Genomic DNA, 12,534 nt, shown 5'->3' with positions numbered 1-12,534 from the left:
GGAGCACCGGAGCAGAAACGCCCACACCATCCTTTCTGAAAGTGCTAATGGCTACAGTGTGACATTATTTTGGCAATAGCAAATTGTAGCATGGTAAACTTCAAAGCTTTATACACAAATAAAAACATATTTACCCTGGCATGATCAAAGGTGTACAACAACATTAGTATTTTCAGTGCCTATGTAGAACTGCCACTATCTGAATTCTAAATCTAAAGTAACAAGGCTCCAACATGCAAGATTGGCATGACATCCATCTTTAGCAGTCCATAGAGACTAACTAAAACATTAGAAGGACTACTGTTTAACATTCTATTGCTCATTAAGCTACTTCTGTTTCTGAAGCTCGTCTAAAGTTACATAACTAAGATATAGATTTAGACATGCGAACATTCAGCCATACATGCATCAAGGACTAGTAAAAACTGAATTACCAAATTTAGATTACATATTCACACTGTGGTACTTAAAATTTCATGATGATATCCTTCGCCGCTTTTAGTTCAGCGGGTAGGAATCTAGCAATCAGCTCCTTGATGACTGACGGGCAACTGCTCTTGAGATGCTCATAACCATCACTTGCCACCATAGCCTCAAAATTGGAAGGAGAGGCAAGGAACTCAAAGCAAGCTTCCTTTAGTCCACGGCAACTATGTTGTTCAGCTAAAGCTAAGCTAGTGGCCACGGTGTCGGAGTCAATGTGGTTGCACAACTTGTCCTCGCATATCAGTTTCAACCTCTCGACAGCGTACCTGTCAGCCGCAACGAGTAAATGGCCAGCCATCGCCATGTCTTCACGGGTGATCTGAGGCATTGAGTCGTCCGTGTATATGAAATGCAGCAATGACTTGAACACGTCGCTCTCCATATCGCCGATCTCAACCGGATCACCGGCATTCTCCATCATGGAGCCGAAGAGCTCCGCCTTGAAGACGGAGGACCGAGCAGCGAGCACGGACCTATGCGCTGAAAATTTCTGCCCGCCGACGTGAAAGGTGACGTCTGCTCCATCCATGCTCTCGAGGAGACCGCCGAGGTCCCGGCACATGTTGCTCGGAGGAACCACTACAAACTGTCGTTTAAGCTTTGTAATTTGCTCGCAACGGATCTCCTTCAAGACGGTGACATCGCATCTGATGGTGAAACAATCGTCTATGAGATGCGGCGACCCCTCCAGATCCGCCTTGCTGATAAATTTGCTGTAGCCCCAGGTGGAATCTTTTGGCGTGAAGGTCTGTACGGACTTGTAGGCACGGCTGAGAGAAGGCACTGGCACCCCGGCCTTGTCGAGCACACTGAATTTGCATCTCACCTTGACATGCTTATTGGCACCCTCAGAATCAAGAACTAGGTAAATAGACACGAAATCGGCATCATCGTTTGGGCAATAACGCACGGTCCAAACATGGCCTCCAACGCGAAAAGGAGTAGATGTTGCCCACTTGCCGGTCTCGAGCAGCGCCTTGGTTCTCGAGTATCCCGCTATCTTGAGCGTGTATGACATATCCTCGGCGTCAACTACGATTGCACCACCAGCAGCAGCAGCAGCAGCAGAAAGATTGCAGTTCCCTGATGCAGTATGATCTGCTCTTGTTGGCGACCCGCGGAAGTAGCAGCGCAGCATAATGCCGCCGCCGGCCGAATCGGAGGGGTGTGGAACTCTGGATGTCGGGGCGACGGCTCGTAGGTCTCCTCAAGGAACAACGGCAGTAGCGTGTTATGACCGGAGTACTTGGAAACGAGATGAGTTGACCTAGGAAAAACCCTCCATGATTATAAGACGGTCGGTGACGGGCACACAGTCCGTTGGTGCTCCAGATTCCAATTCCAACTATGTGATGAAGACAGAACCCTATTCGGAGTATAATAATACTCCCTCTGTCCCAAAATTCTTGTCTTAAATTTGTCGAGATACGGATTTATCAAGTCACGTTTTAATATTAGTGCATTCGTATCTAGACTAATGTAAGACAAAAATTTTGAGACGGAGGGAGTAGTATGTAACAAAAAGAAGGCCCATATTTGAGCACCTACAGTAGAAGGCCATTAATTAAAAGGGCTGAAAAGGCATAAAAAGGACTAACCGAAGAAGAAAAATGCCCACGTGACTATATTACATCCATTTACTAAAAAAAACATGATACATATATAACAAATGAAAATTCCAAAAAATTGTCATTCGAGTTTGACCAAACTATTTCATAATTTGCCATGATTTTTTTTAAATGGCAAGTTCTACAGCAAAAATGATCTCTAAGAAAGCATAGCAAATCTGCCATGGCAAAAATAAAAAATTAAAAAAATTCCATGGAAAAAAATTATGTTCAGAAAGATGACATGTCAAATTTTACCAGGAAAATAAAATAGAATGCACAAAATACAAACGACGACATGGAACATATGAATTTTAGTTGCCATGTTCTTATGTAGAGTGAACAGTTGAAGCACAAAAGTATGACAAGAAAATTGCCATGGCAGATTCATATAAAAAATTGCCATGGTAATTAATTAAAATTTGCCATATTTTGTACTCCCTCCATTCTAAAATATAGTGCGCCCACGCTTCCCGAGGTCCAACTTTGACCATAAATTTAACCAACGAGACCAACTGCGGCGGGAGAAAAAAAATTATATAATTGAAAACTTCTTTCGAATACGAATTCGCTGATATAATTTTTGCTCCCGCCGCAATCGGTCTTGGTAGTTAAATTTACGGTCAAAGTTGAAGCACGGGGATAGAGGAAGCACTACATTGTGGAATGGAGGGAGTATAAGAAAAAATGTCATGTACGAAAAAAGTAAAAGCTCAACTTATGAACAAATTTCCCTGGCAAATTCATATCAAAACTTGCCATGCCCAGCCGCCCACCCGGGGAGATGAGGAAAGGGGAGGTTGCTTGGGAGGGAGGACAAGGGATGGGGCTCGAGGCGACTCCCTCTTCTCTGCAAACGTGATGGGCCACCCTTTGTTTTTCCTAGCCAATACACATCCAACTATCCAGGCCGATCAGGTTGCGGTTTCAGTTACCGGAAAAGTAGGATCGGATCGCACGAGGCGATCAGGAGGTGACGAGGCCCTTGCGCGCCGCCGGTGACACCTCCGGTTCCCCCTCTCTCCATCGGCCGCTCTGGCGGCGGGAGGGAGGGGGAACCTCGGGTCTGTTCGCTAAGTGGGTGTGTGGTAGGGTTAGGGTTGAGGGAGACGCTGCCGAGGCTGTTACGGTGGTGTCGCGTCGGAATAAGTTTCTTCGGGCTCCGTTCGCGGTCAGGCGAGGCTTTGCCTTCGTCTAGGAGCCATCGGAGTTGGGGACCCTCGGGTCTCGTCGAGGTCGCGGGCTTTGGTGGCTGGAGGTCCATCGGCACTGGCGGTTTGGGTCCTCAGATGGGCGATGGATTCAGGGAGACGAAGACCCTTCTTCTTCCTTGTTGGTATGATTTGCTGCTGCTGTTCTTCTCCTTCCTCTGTGCTGATGCTGGTGGGAGATCCTGCTTTGTCCGCGCGGATGGCCCGGCCGCGGTGCTGGACCGGTCGGATGACTCGAGTTCTCTTCCTTCCGGAAGGGACACTTCTCGCGGTACTCAAAGCCAAAGATGGCGACATCTGTTGCAGGTGTGTTGGATTGATGTCCATGCCCTCTCAGCGCTGGTGTCAAGAAAGGAGGAAGCAGCGTGGCGACAATTGTACCGTGGTCGAAGATGATGACCTGTTTGCGACTGGTTGCATATCCTTCTGCTGCTGGGGTCTTCTCTCAAGATTCAGAGATGATGACACAGGGCTCCGGAGATCTTCTTGTGTTATGGTTGTCTTAGGGTATTCTAAGTGTTCATGGTCCTTTGTTTTTGCGTTTCAGTGTGCTTATAAAGGTCACCTACTCTGTACTGTTTCGTGATTTGAATGAACAATTTCTAAAAAAAAAATACACATCCGACTGCACAGTAAAACAATCGTCTCTTGTGTTGCCGACGTGGACATGCCCAGCCAGCGCCATTGTGGCGACTGTTAATGGGTTTTATGAGTATGACCAATCCTCGGCGTCGATTACGATAGCACCGCGAGCAGCAGCAGAAAGATTGCAGTTTCCTGAGGCGCCCGTACGATCTGCTCTGCTTGTTGGCGACCCGCCGAAGCAGCGGCGCAGCATTATGCCGGCCGGCAGGATGGAGGGGGTCTGGGTGTCGGGGCGGCGGCTGGTGCGCGGAGATTGGAAATTATCGAGCTCGACGTACGGCTCCTCGAGGAACAACGGCGGTAGCTTCGTTACGACTGGAGTACTTGGAAGCGAGATTGACCTACGATCCCCTCCTGCATTATAAGACGGTGACGGGTCAGATTGGTAGTTTGGCACCTGGGACACAATCCGTTGCAGCTCCTGATTCCAATTCCAACCATGCCATGAAGACGGACCATATTCGGAACCCCTAAGGCCATCTGAAAATGTTATAAAAATATTATAAACCAGGCCGGTGCTAGGCGTAGGTCGGGCGATGCTAGGCGATTCGTAAGCCGCCTTCGCGGTCGTCCGATGTAAAGCACCGCGTCCGTCCGATCTGTACGTGCACGCTTCCCCCTTGCAAAGCCCGTCGGCCCGTAGCGGTCGCTGCATTGCAATGAAATAAGACGCCCCCACACGCGAATAGATCCCCACCTGTGGCCGCAAATCGCGGGGGCTTCCTCCACCTCCACCTGCCCTGCGATTTTAGCTCGCCGGAGACTACAACGACCCGCGAGCACCGCCCCTTCTCTCCACCTCCACCCCTCCACCTACTCCACCTCCCGCGATGGCGCACCACATCGCCAGAGACATGACCTACTCCGCCATGGCTTGGAACTCCGGCGAGGGTTCCTCTGTTCCCCGGCGGACAACTTCAGCTCCGGCGACCGCCCTAGATCCTAGGAGACAAGGTCCCGTGTACAAAGATCCTCCAATTGTTTTCACTCATGCACCCCCTGCAGGATCCGCTTCAAATTGGGTGAGCTTCCCCTTTCTCTGCTGCATTGACATTTCCTATGCTAATGGCTTTGTTGCTTGCCCTTGTTGCTTTGCTCATTGTTCACTGTCATTTAACACAAACTAGTGTGCGGCTGAGGTGATGTTGCTTTGAAACAAAACTAGATGTTACTTTGATCTCAATTCAGTAAGGAAGAAAAGTTATGTAATGGGAAGGTTGCATTGCTTCAGATTCAGAGGATGTGTAGCTTAACTGAATGTGTGTTAGCTATGCAACACCACTGAATGTTGCTTGCTTTAAGATTCACATGATGTAAGCACACACTGAAAAAATATATTGATTTCTTTAAATTTCAGAGATTACTTGTGCAAAGTTAAAAATTCTGCTGTATGAAAAAAATGCTTGCTGAATAGCAAAAAGCATTAGTAGATTATAAGGCTTGGGTATGTTATAGTGTTGTTGGCCTCTACAATTTCAGCAAGCATAAAACTCTGTAAAAGGATATGTTATTTAAAGCTTGTGCATACTGCAATGAAAAAACTAGTGTTGTTCTTCACTACTACTGATGGTGTTGTTCTACTGTTGTTGCAATGATGTAGCATACCGAAGATGGGGCGGCAAATGAGGAGAGTTTTGTTCAGCAACCTTTCACAAGTCATGGTGGTGGGGATTCAGATGGTGTCCTAGACACTCACGGTGGAATGCATGATGCAGATGAGGATGATGATATTTCATCTCAGCCACTTCTGCCCCATGTTGGCATGGAATTTGACTCAATTGAAGATGCCAAAAAGTTCTATAATGACTATGCATTTGGAACAGGCTTTGGCTCACGCATAGCTTCCTCAAAAAACAGCCAGAAGAAAGGTTCACAACAACTTATCAAGAGGGTCTTCCAATGTGTGCATGCTGGCAAACCGGAGACTACATGTGAGACAAGCAGCCACTCGGAAGGAATTGCAGCACGGGGAAGCTCATCAAGCAAGTAGGCTGGGGTTGAAATGGATGTGACAGTCAAGCGTCAGAGGAATCGGATTATGCATTATGATTGCAAAGCTCATATGATTGTTGGCCTCAGGGGCAATAAGTGGGTTGTTACCTACTTTGTTGCACAACATACACACCCTTTGATGCAGCGTGAGGAGATTGTGAGGTTCTACCGCTCACATCACAAAATTCCAGAAGAAGATTACCAACTACTGATGACAATGCATGATGTAAACTTGTCAACTACAAATTGCATGGGAATGCTTGGAATGGTCCATGGCGGAGACCGGAGGAAACTGCCATATGTGAAGAGGGATGTTTCAAATGCGCGTTCCAAGCTGCGACAAAATCAGTCATTTCAGGACATGGATATGACGGTTGCTTACTTTAAGAGGCGTCAAGCTGAGAATGCTCAATTCTACTACGCAACAAAAGTTGACAAAGAAACAAACGAAGTGACAGCTCTGTTTTGGGTGGATGGAAGGACAAGAGCATTGTACCCAAAGTACAAAGATTGTGTGTTCTTTGACACAACATTTTGCACAAATCGGTACAATCTGCCTTTCGCTCCTATTGTTGGTGTGAACAACCACTTGCAAACCGTGCTGCTAGGTTGTGCCTTGGTGCCAAATGAACAAATAGAAACTTTCAAGTGGGTGTTTCAACATTGGATGATTGCAATGAATAATGAGCACCCGCTGCACCTAATGACTGACCAAGACAAGGCAATGGAAACATCAATAAAAGATGTCTTCCCAAACACAGTGCATAGGTGCTGCAAATGGCACGTCCAGCGAAAAGCAAGGGAAAAGTTGGGTAGGATCCTGAGCATGGATGAAATTTTTGAGCAGGTTTTCGATGGGGTTATCACTGATTCAGAGACGGTGGATGAGTTCGAGGAGAATTGGCAGCATATGCTGCATTGCTTTGACTTGGTTGACAACAGACATCTAAGCAACATGTGGCGTACGCGAGAGACCTGGGCTCCAGCATACTTCCGAAAGAACTTCTTCCCATTTACAAGCACTACAGGGCGGTCTGAGGGTCTCAACTCCTACTTCAAGACATTTGTCAACCCTTAAGACTCTGTCTGGAGATTTGTACAACAATATGAGGTGCTTCAAGAAACAATGTTGGACTGTGAAGACAATCAAGCTTTCATAGGCCACACAACAACTGCACCACTTTACTCAAGGTATGTGTGTGCTTTTGTAGAGAGAAAAGGTTAGAATAGGGAACTTGAAAAACTCAAAATCATTGACCTTTTCATTGCAACATTCAGGTACAACTTTGAGCGCCAAGCAGTTCACTTCTATACCCGAAGCGTGTTTCTCAAGTTTCAAAAGGAGGTCATGGCATCAACAGGCTTCATCATGAACCTGGCCCCTGCTCTTGACAATGCAAGCGTGAGGTTTGAGCTGCACTCAAATTACTTTGAGAACCCCCGAATATTTTCAGTGAATGTTGTTGGCAGAGGAGAAGTTTGAATGCAGCTACAACTGTTTTGAGATGAATGAGATTATTTGTGCACACATCATAAGGGTAATGGTGCATCTCAATGTCCAAAAAATTCCACAAAGATACATGCTAGAGAGGTGGTCAGAAGCTGCGACAACGGCAATGAGCAGTGGTGGATGTCTCCTAGATTTTGGGCACCCTGCAACCAACACTCTCAAGTATAACGCCTTGTACAGAAAGTATACATGGTTGGCTTCACAAGATTGCAACAACGATCTTGCCTACAAAATAATGAATGATGCAGCTCACCAACTTGAGCCCCTCATAGCTGCAGCGAAGCAAGGGGCGCTCAAAGAAAAATAGGAAGCAAATCAGCAGCAAGCAACGCAACAACAAACCCCCGAGCCAACCACTGTGCCGCAACCTGATGGCGATGCCATGCTTCAGAACCCCGCACGTGTTCCAAAAAAAGGGCGTCCGACTGAAAAATCAAAGAGGAGAAAGACTCTGCTTGAGCAAGGGGATGATGCACATAAGAACAATGCTAAGAAAGATGAAAAGAAGCAAACCAAGCCCAGAGGAAAACCTGGACCAAAGAAGAAAGTGCCTCCTTGCTCGTACTGCAACGAAGAAGGTCACGGTGTCCAAACATGCCAGTACTTGAAGGCTGCAATGGGGGTCAAAAAATGTCCCTACTGTGAAGAGCATGGTCATGCTGTGCAAGAATGTCCCTACCTAAAAGCTGCAATGAAGACAGATGCTAGCATGGCTAGAGCAACAGAGCTTAGGCTGTGATCAACTTCGACCAGAAAAAGAAAAAGAAAACTCTCTTGCTACTACACATTTGTAATATTGGTTACGTAGATTAGTTTCTTGACAAAGAGAATGGTGCAATTTACATTAGAGGACAAAAAGTAGTTATTTCATCATGCATTGAGTTGTGCCTCATATAATGCTCTTCTTTTTCTGAAATTACAATTCCCCTTGTTGCTTATGATATTGTTGCTGGCTCATTGTACTTCCACCATTGTAGCTTTTATTTTGAAAGGTTTCCTTGGGACAACAATGCATGATGTTGTTGCTGGCTACTTAAACATACAAGTACATTGAAGCATCCTGTTTTAAAAACTTTTCCATAAAAAACACACTGGAGAAACTGTAGCAAAAACTTTTGACATGCCCGTTGCCACATAGAAAGGATATTGCATTACATTTCCTTTTGTTTTAGTGAGATTGAAAAGTTATGAAGATGAAGAGAAACAACAGCCCAACAATCGCCCCAACCCCACCCTATTGTTGCGATTATTCAACTTCGCACACGATTACATGTGTGAGTATAGTGTATTGACTTTCATTGATGATGTCGAACTTCACTGTAATTACTAAATCCATATAAAAAAGATGTGTCTGTATATATATATGATTAATAGAGATACTAGCAGATACACTGTAACTACTTGTGAGAAAAAGATCTCAAGCCAGGTACAATCAAAGTATATCAACAATCTTCTTGAAAAGGCAAGTAAAAAACAAATAATCCTTGCATAAGCTGACAAACAATCTTGAATAGGCTTCACAAAAAACAAATCCTTGCATACAGTCACATAATGAAACATTCCTGTGAACTTCATTCAGAGTTGCATTGTGAAAAAAGTTCAGTCGAGCTGGCTAGAAGAACAAGCTCTCAACTACACTCGAGCTAGCTACAAGAACATGCTCCCAACTACACTCGAGCTAGATACAAAAACTCGCGTCAGCAGTACTAGGCCACCGCCGCCACGACTCCTCCTGTTGCAGAAGCTCGAAAACCCCCATCTAACGCTAAAGAAGCAGCTTCAACTGATGCGCGGGATCCAACTTGTTGCTTGGGTGTCTCAACAGATCTACTACAATGTGTTTCCGAAGGTTTGGGATGTAATCCTAGGAAGCAATAAGACAGGAAACAAGTAAAAATTTAGTCATGAAACAGATCCCAATCAAGTTGAGAAGAATTACACAAAAAAATATGGTTTGCTATCTAAAGAAAATACCTCGCCAAATGACAGCATAACAAGGCCATCCCAATTCTCCACGTATAAAATACTATAGTAGCCACAGTTATAGCTGAAAAAAATAGAAGGTATATAGTTATAAAATGCAAAAGCAGCTTGAGGTGAAAAAAGAGAAAAATGTCTCTAAATGCAAAATAAACACATATTCTACTGGGACAAAAATGCTTACTAAGTTTTTTGTTGAGGGTAATCAAGTGGGGTGAATAGCGAGTAAGACTCGAGATTGTGCTTAAAAAGTGGCTCCCTCATTGCAACACTCTTGATGTTTGCGACCTGATCAAACCCAAGAAAACATGGACAAACAAAATGCATAAGTGTGTGGTGTGGAAAAGCAAAAAAGAATGAAAAGATTTGTTGCGCCAAACTCCAATAGGAGCATTACCACATTCTTAGTGATCCTGTCCATCTCAAAAAGGTCTTCCGAGTTCCTGATGGAGTCAAAGATATTGAACTCCTTTTGGGTGATGTTAGCAACTACTATTGCCCAGTGCTTTTTGTGTACAACCTTGAAGAATAGCTGCAATGCATCAAAACAAAGCAGAACCAGAAAATCCATTTAGAAAAAATGTAAAAAATAGAAAAAGAATGCAAGATGGAACAAGATAAGAACTTACCAGGTCAGATTTTGAAATGTGATTTTGTAAGCAAGCATTCTTAAATTCTTTTTCGCACACCTTCGGATCAAACACATCTGGCTCAGCACTGAGTTTCAACTGATGGAGAAAATCACAAAACAAAAAAAATATTAGAGGGCAGACCACAACTATATGATAAATCAAAAAAGCATTGAAACAACAGATAGAAAAAAAGAGATTTGAACACTAACACTCATCAACACTGAGAAAACAAATTTTTTTGGCTTCTTCTTCTTCACTTACTGATCATAGTTGAATGTCTTCAGGTATAAGGTCATGACCTCATTGTCAATCTCTGCTCTTGGCTTTAGAGATGCATGAAAATTCTCAAGAGATGTATGGAAGCCATCTATTTCAATGAAGTCGGGCCTGTAAAAAGAAAATTTGTGTTGATTTTAGATAAAAACAGCAAGAGATATGCTCACATATCAAACTCTTTCATCTATGGAAACACACAAAAAAAAAGATTTCAGGCAAAAATGAGTAATAGAAAAGCATCATCATATGACTCACAGAAGCTCGTTTTTCTTTGGTTTTCTTGTCTTGTATCTGGTCATTACATACTGATGGTGTAAGGCATCACCGTGTGCATCAACCTTAATCTTCTTCATCGTTGGCACATTGTCTGGGGAGAGAGCCACCCTTTTCTTCTTTGACTGTTTACCAAGACTGTTGGACTCACCCCTGACTGCAACATTCTCCTCGGTTGTCTCATGCAAATCCACTACTACTGCACATCATTGCAACAACACAAAAACAGAGAGAAAAATGAGAATGCAAAAAGGAAACGCACTGAGAAAACTCTTAGATAAAAAGAGCTTGTGTTCTGAAGCAAGAAAAAACCTTGAGGTCCATCGGAGGAAGCGTTTTTGAATGAGATGGGGGACACATCAAACACAAGCCCCGGAATGGTCGTTTGCCCTAGGGAGCTTTGGAGCTGTGTCAAATGTTGCGGTTGGGAGGTTGCTAGGCCTTTCAACTTGAGGAGTGTTGTCAAAGTTTGGCACTGATGGGATTGAATTCTGCACATCAGAGCTAGAAGCAGTTGGTGTCTGCACATGCTTGACTGGTATGTCTACTTTTTGATTCATCACTCATACTCTTCGGTCCCCTCCACGAAAAGAGCACAAGATGGGCCATCTTCCCACTCCAAGGCAGTTACCATCATTGCTTGCCCCGTGCCCTGGGAAAGAACTGGTGTTTCAACCTTATCAGAAGCTCCCGAAGGATCCATGTTGCAAACATCTTTGGGGGTCACCTTTCCGCCCTGATGTATAACTTCCTCCTGCTCCACACAATCCTTCCCATGAGAATGATTGCTACTCTCACCTTGTTGCAACGCAGCACCCCTGGAACGCTTAGCAACGCTTGTGCTTTGACCCGCCCCCTGTTCCGCTTCCACCCCAACCTTCTCACCTAATGCACCGGTCTCCGCTACTTTGGGAGCAGCAACTACACCGCCAGGTTGTGCCTTGTTCTGATCATGTCACCTGCTTCTTCCCGGGATCCAGGATCCGATAATGGACACTTGGAAGAGTGGATAGCAATGCCTGCTGCAGTGGCTGTTGGGGTGCCAAAAGTCACCGCTCCCGTGCGCTCGACACTGCTTGTTGCAATGACTCTTGGGGCGACAAAACCTTCACTCCTGTGCTCATGGTTTGACACTGCATTGGAGTGCGCTTCCATCAACATGAGACCCAACCGCTTGCAGAAAGTTGACTGCAGGACCTGCCCAAAAGAGGTAACAACATTCTTCAACTCTGCCGTATAGAGATTTTTGTGCTTCTCATATATAGGCTTCAAGTGCAAAGGTATCTGGCACAGAAAATAAGAAACAAACAAATGGGGGTAAGCATAAATAAATATGAAAAGAAGATCAAAAGAACAAAAAGAAGCAAAATCATGCACTTAAATTAATTGGTTTTAACAAGGTAGTGCATTTCTACCTCTAACTCTTGGCAGGAAGGGAGCGGCTGCAGCCACTCATCCAGAGAGACGCGAAACTTAGCGCCTAAATCACCCTCAACACTGACTTGAGTGTTGGCTTTGTCAGCTCTATTAGTGATATTTGCAGGATGATGTTGATTCTGACCCTCACATTGCTTGTCCGCCTTCAGTATTGCATATGGCGTTTGAGACAAAGGACGATGCTGCATACAACAATCACCAAAAGAAGAAAATAAGATGTTTATCACCAAAAGAAATCTTTAGAAAAAGGAAGATTGGGTCTGCTCTTACATTGCGCTTTCCAAAATCAACCTTCTCGAGGGTGAGCTTGTTCCTGTCAAAATCTTTAACAAGCTCAAAATCTGCATTGCACACAAAGCAAGCCCTGGGCAGCGAGTAGTTGAACATCTCCTCACTAATCAATGACCGAGGCACATCCAGGAAATCCATGTAAATTAACTACATATATTTTTGAAAAAGAAAACAAATCAGAAGGTTGTATCGTA

The 12,534-nt window shown here is 44.6% G+C and overlaps 1 pseudogene; it reads right to left on the bottom strand.

Moving 5' to 3' along the window:
• Positions 1-439: 439 nt before the first annotated feature.
• Positions 440-1,705, bottom strand: LOC119333165 (annotated as a pseudogene).
• Positions 1,706-12,534: the final 10,829 nt, after the last annotated feature.

The sequence above is a fragment of the Triticum dicoccoides genome, chromosome 7A, assembly GCF_002162155.2.
Source record: "Triticum dicoccoides isolate Atlit2015 ecotype Zavitan chromosome 7A, WEW_v2.0, whole genome shotgun sequence".
In the NCBI taxonomy this organism is placed as follows: domain Eukaryota; kingdom Viridiplantae; phylum Streptophyta; class Magnoliopsida; order Poales; family Poaceae; genus Triticum; species Triticum dicoccoides.
The sequence above is the reverse complement of the archived record's forward strand: the minus strand, read 5'-3'. Positions and strand labels throughout refer to the sequence as shown.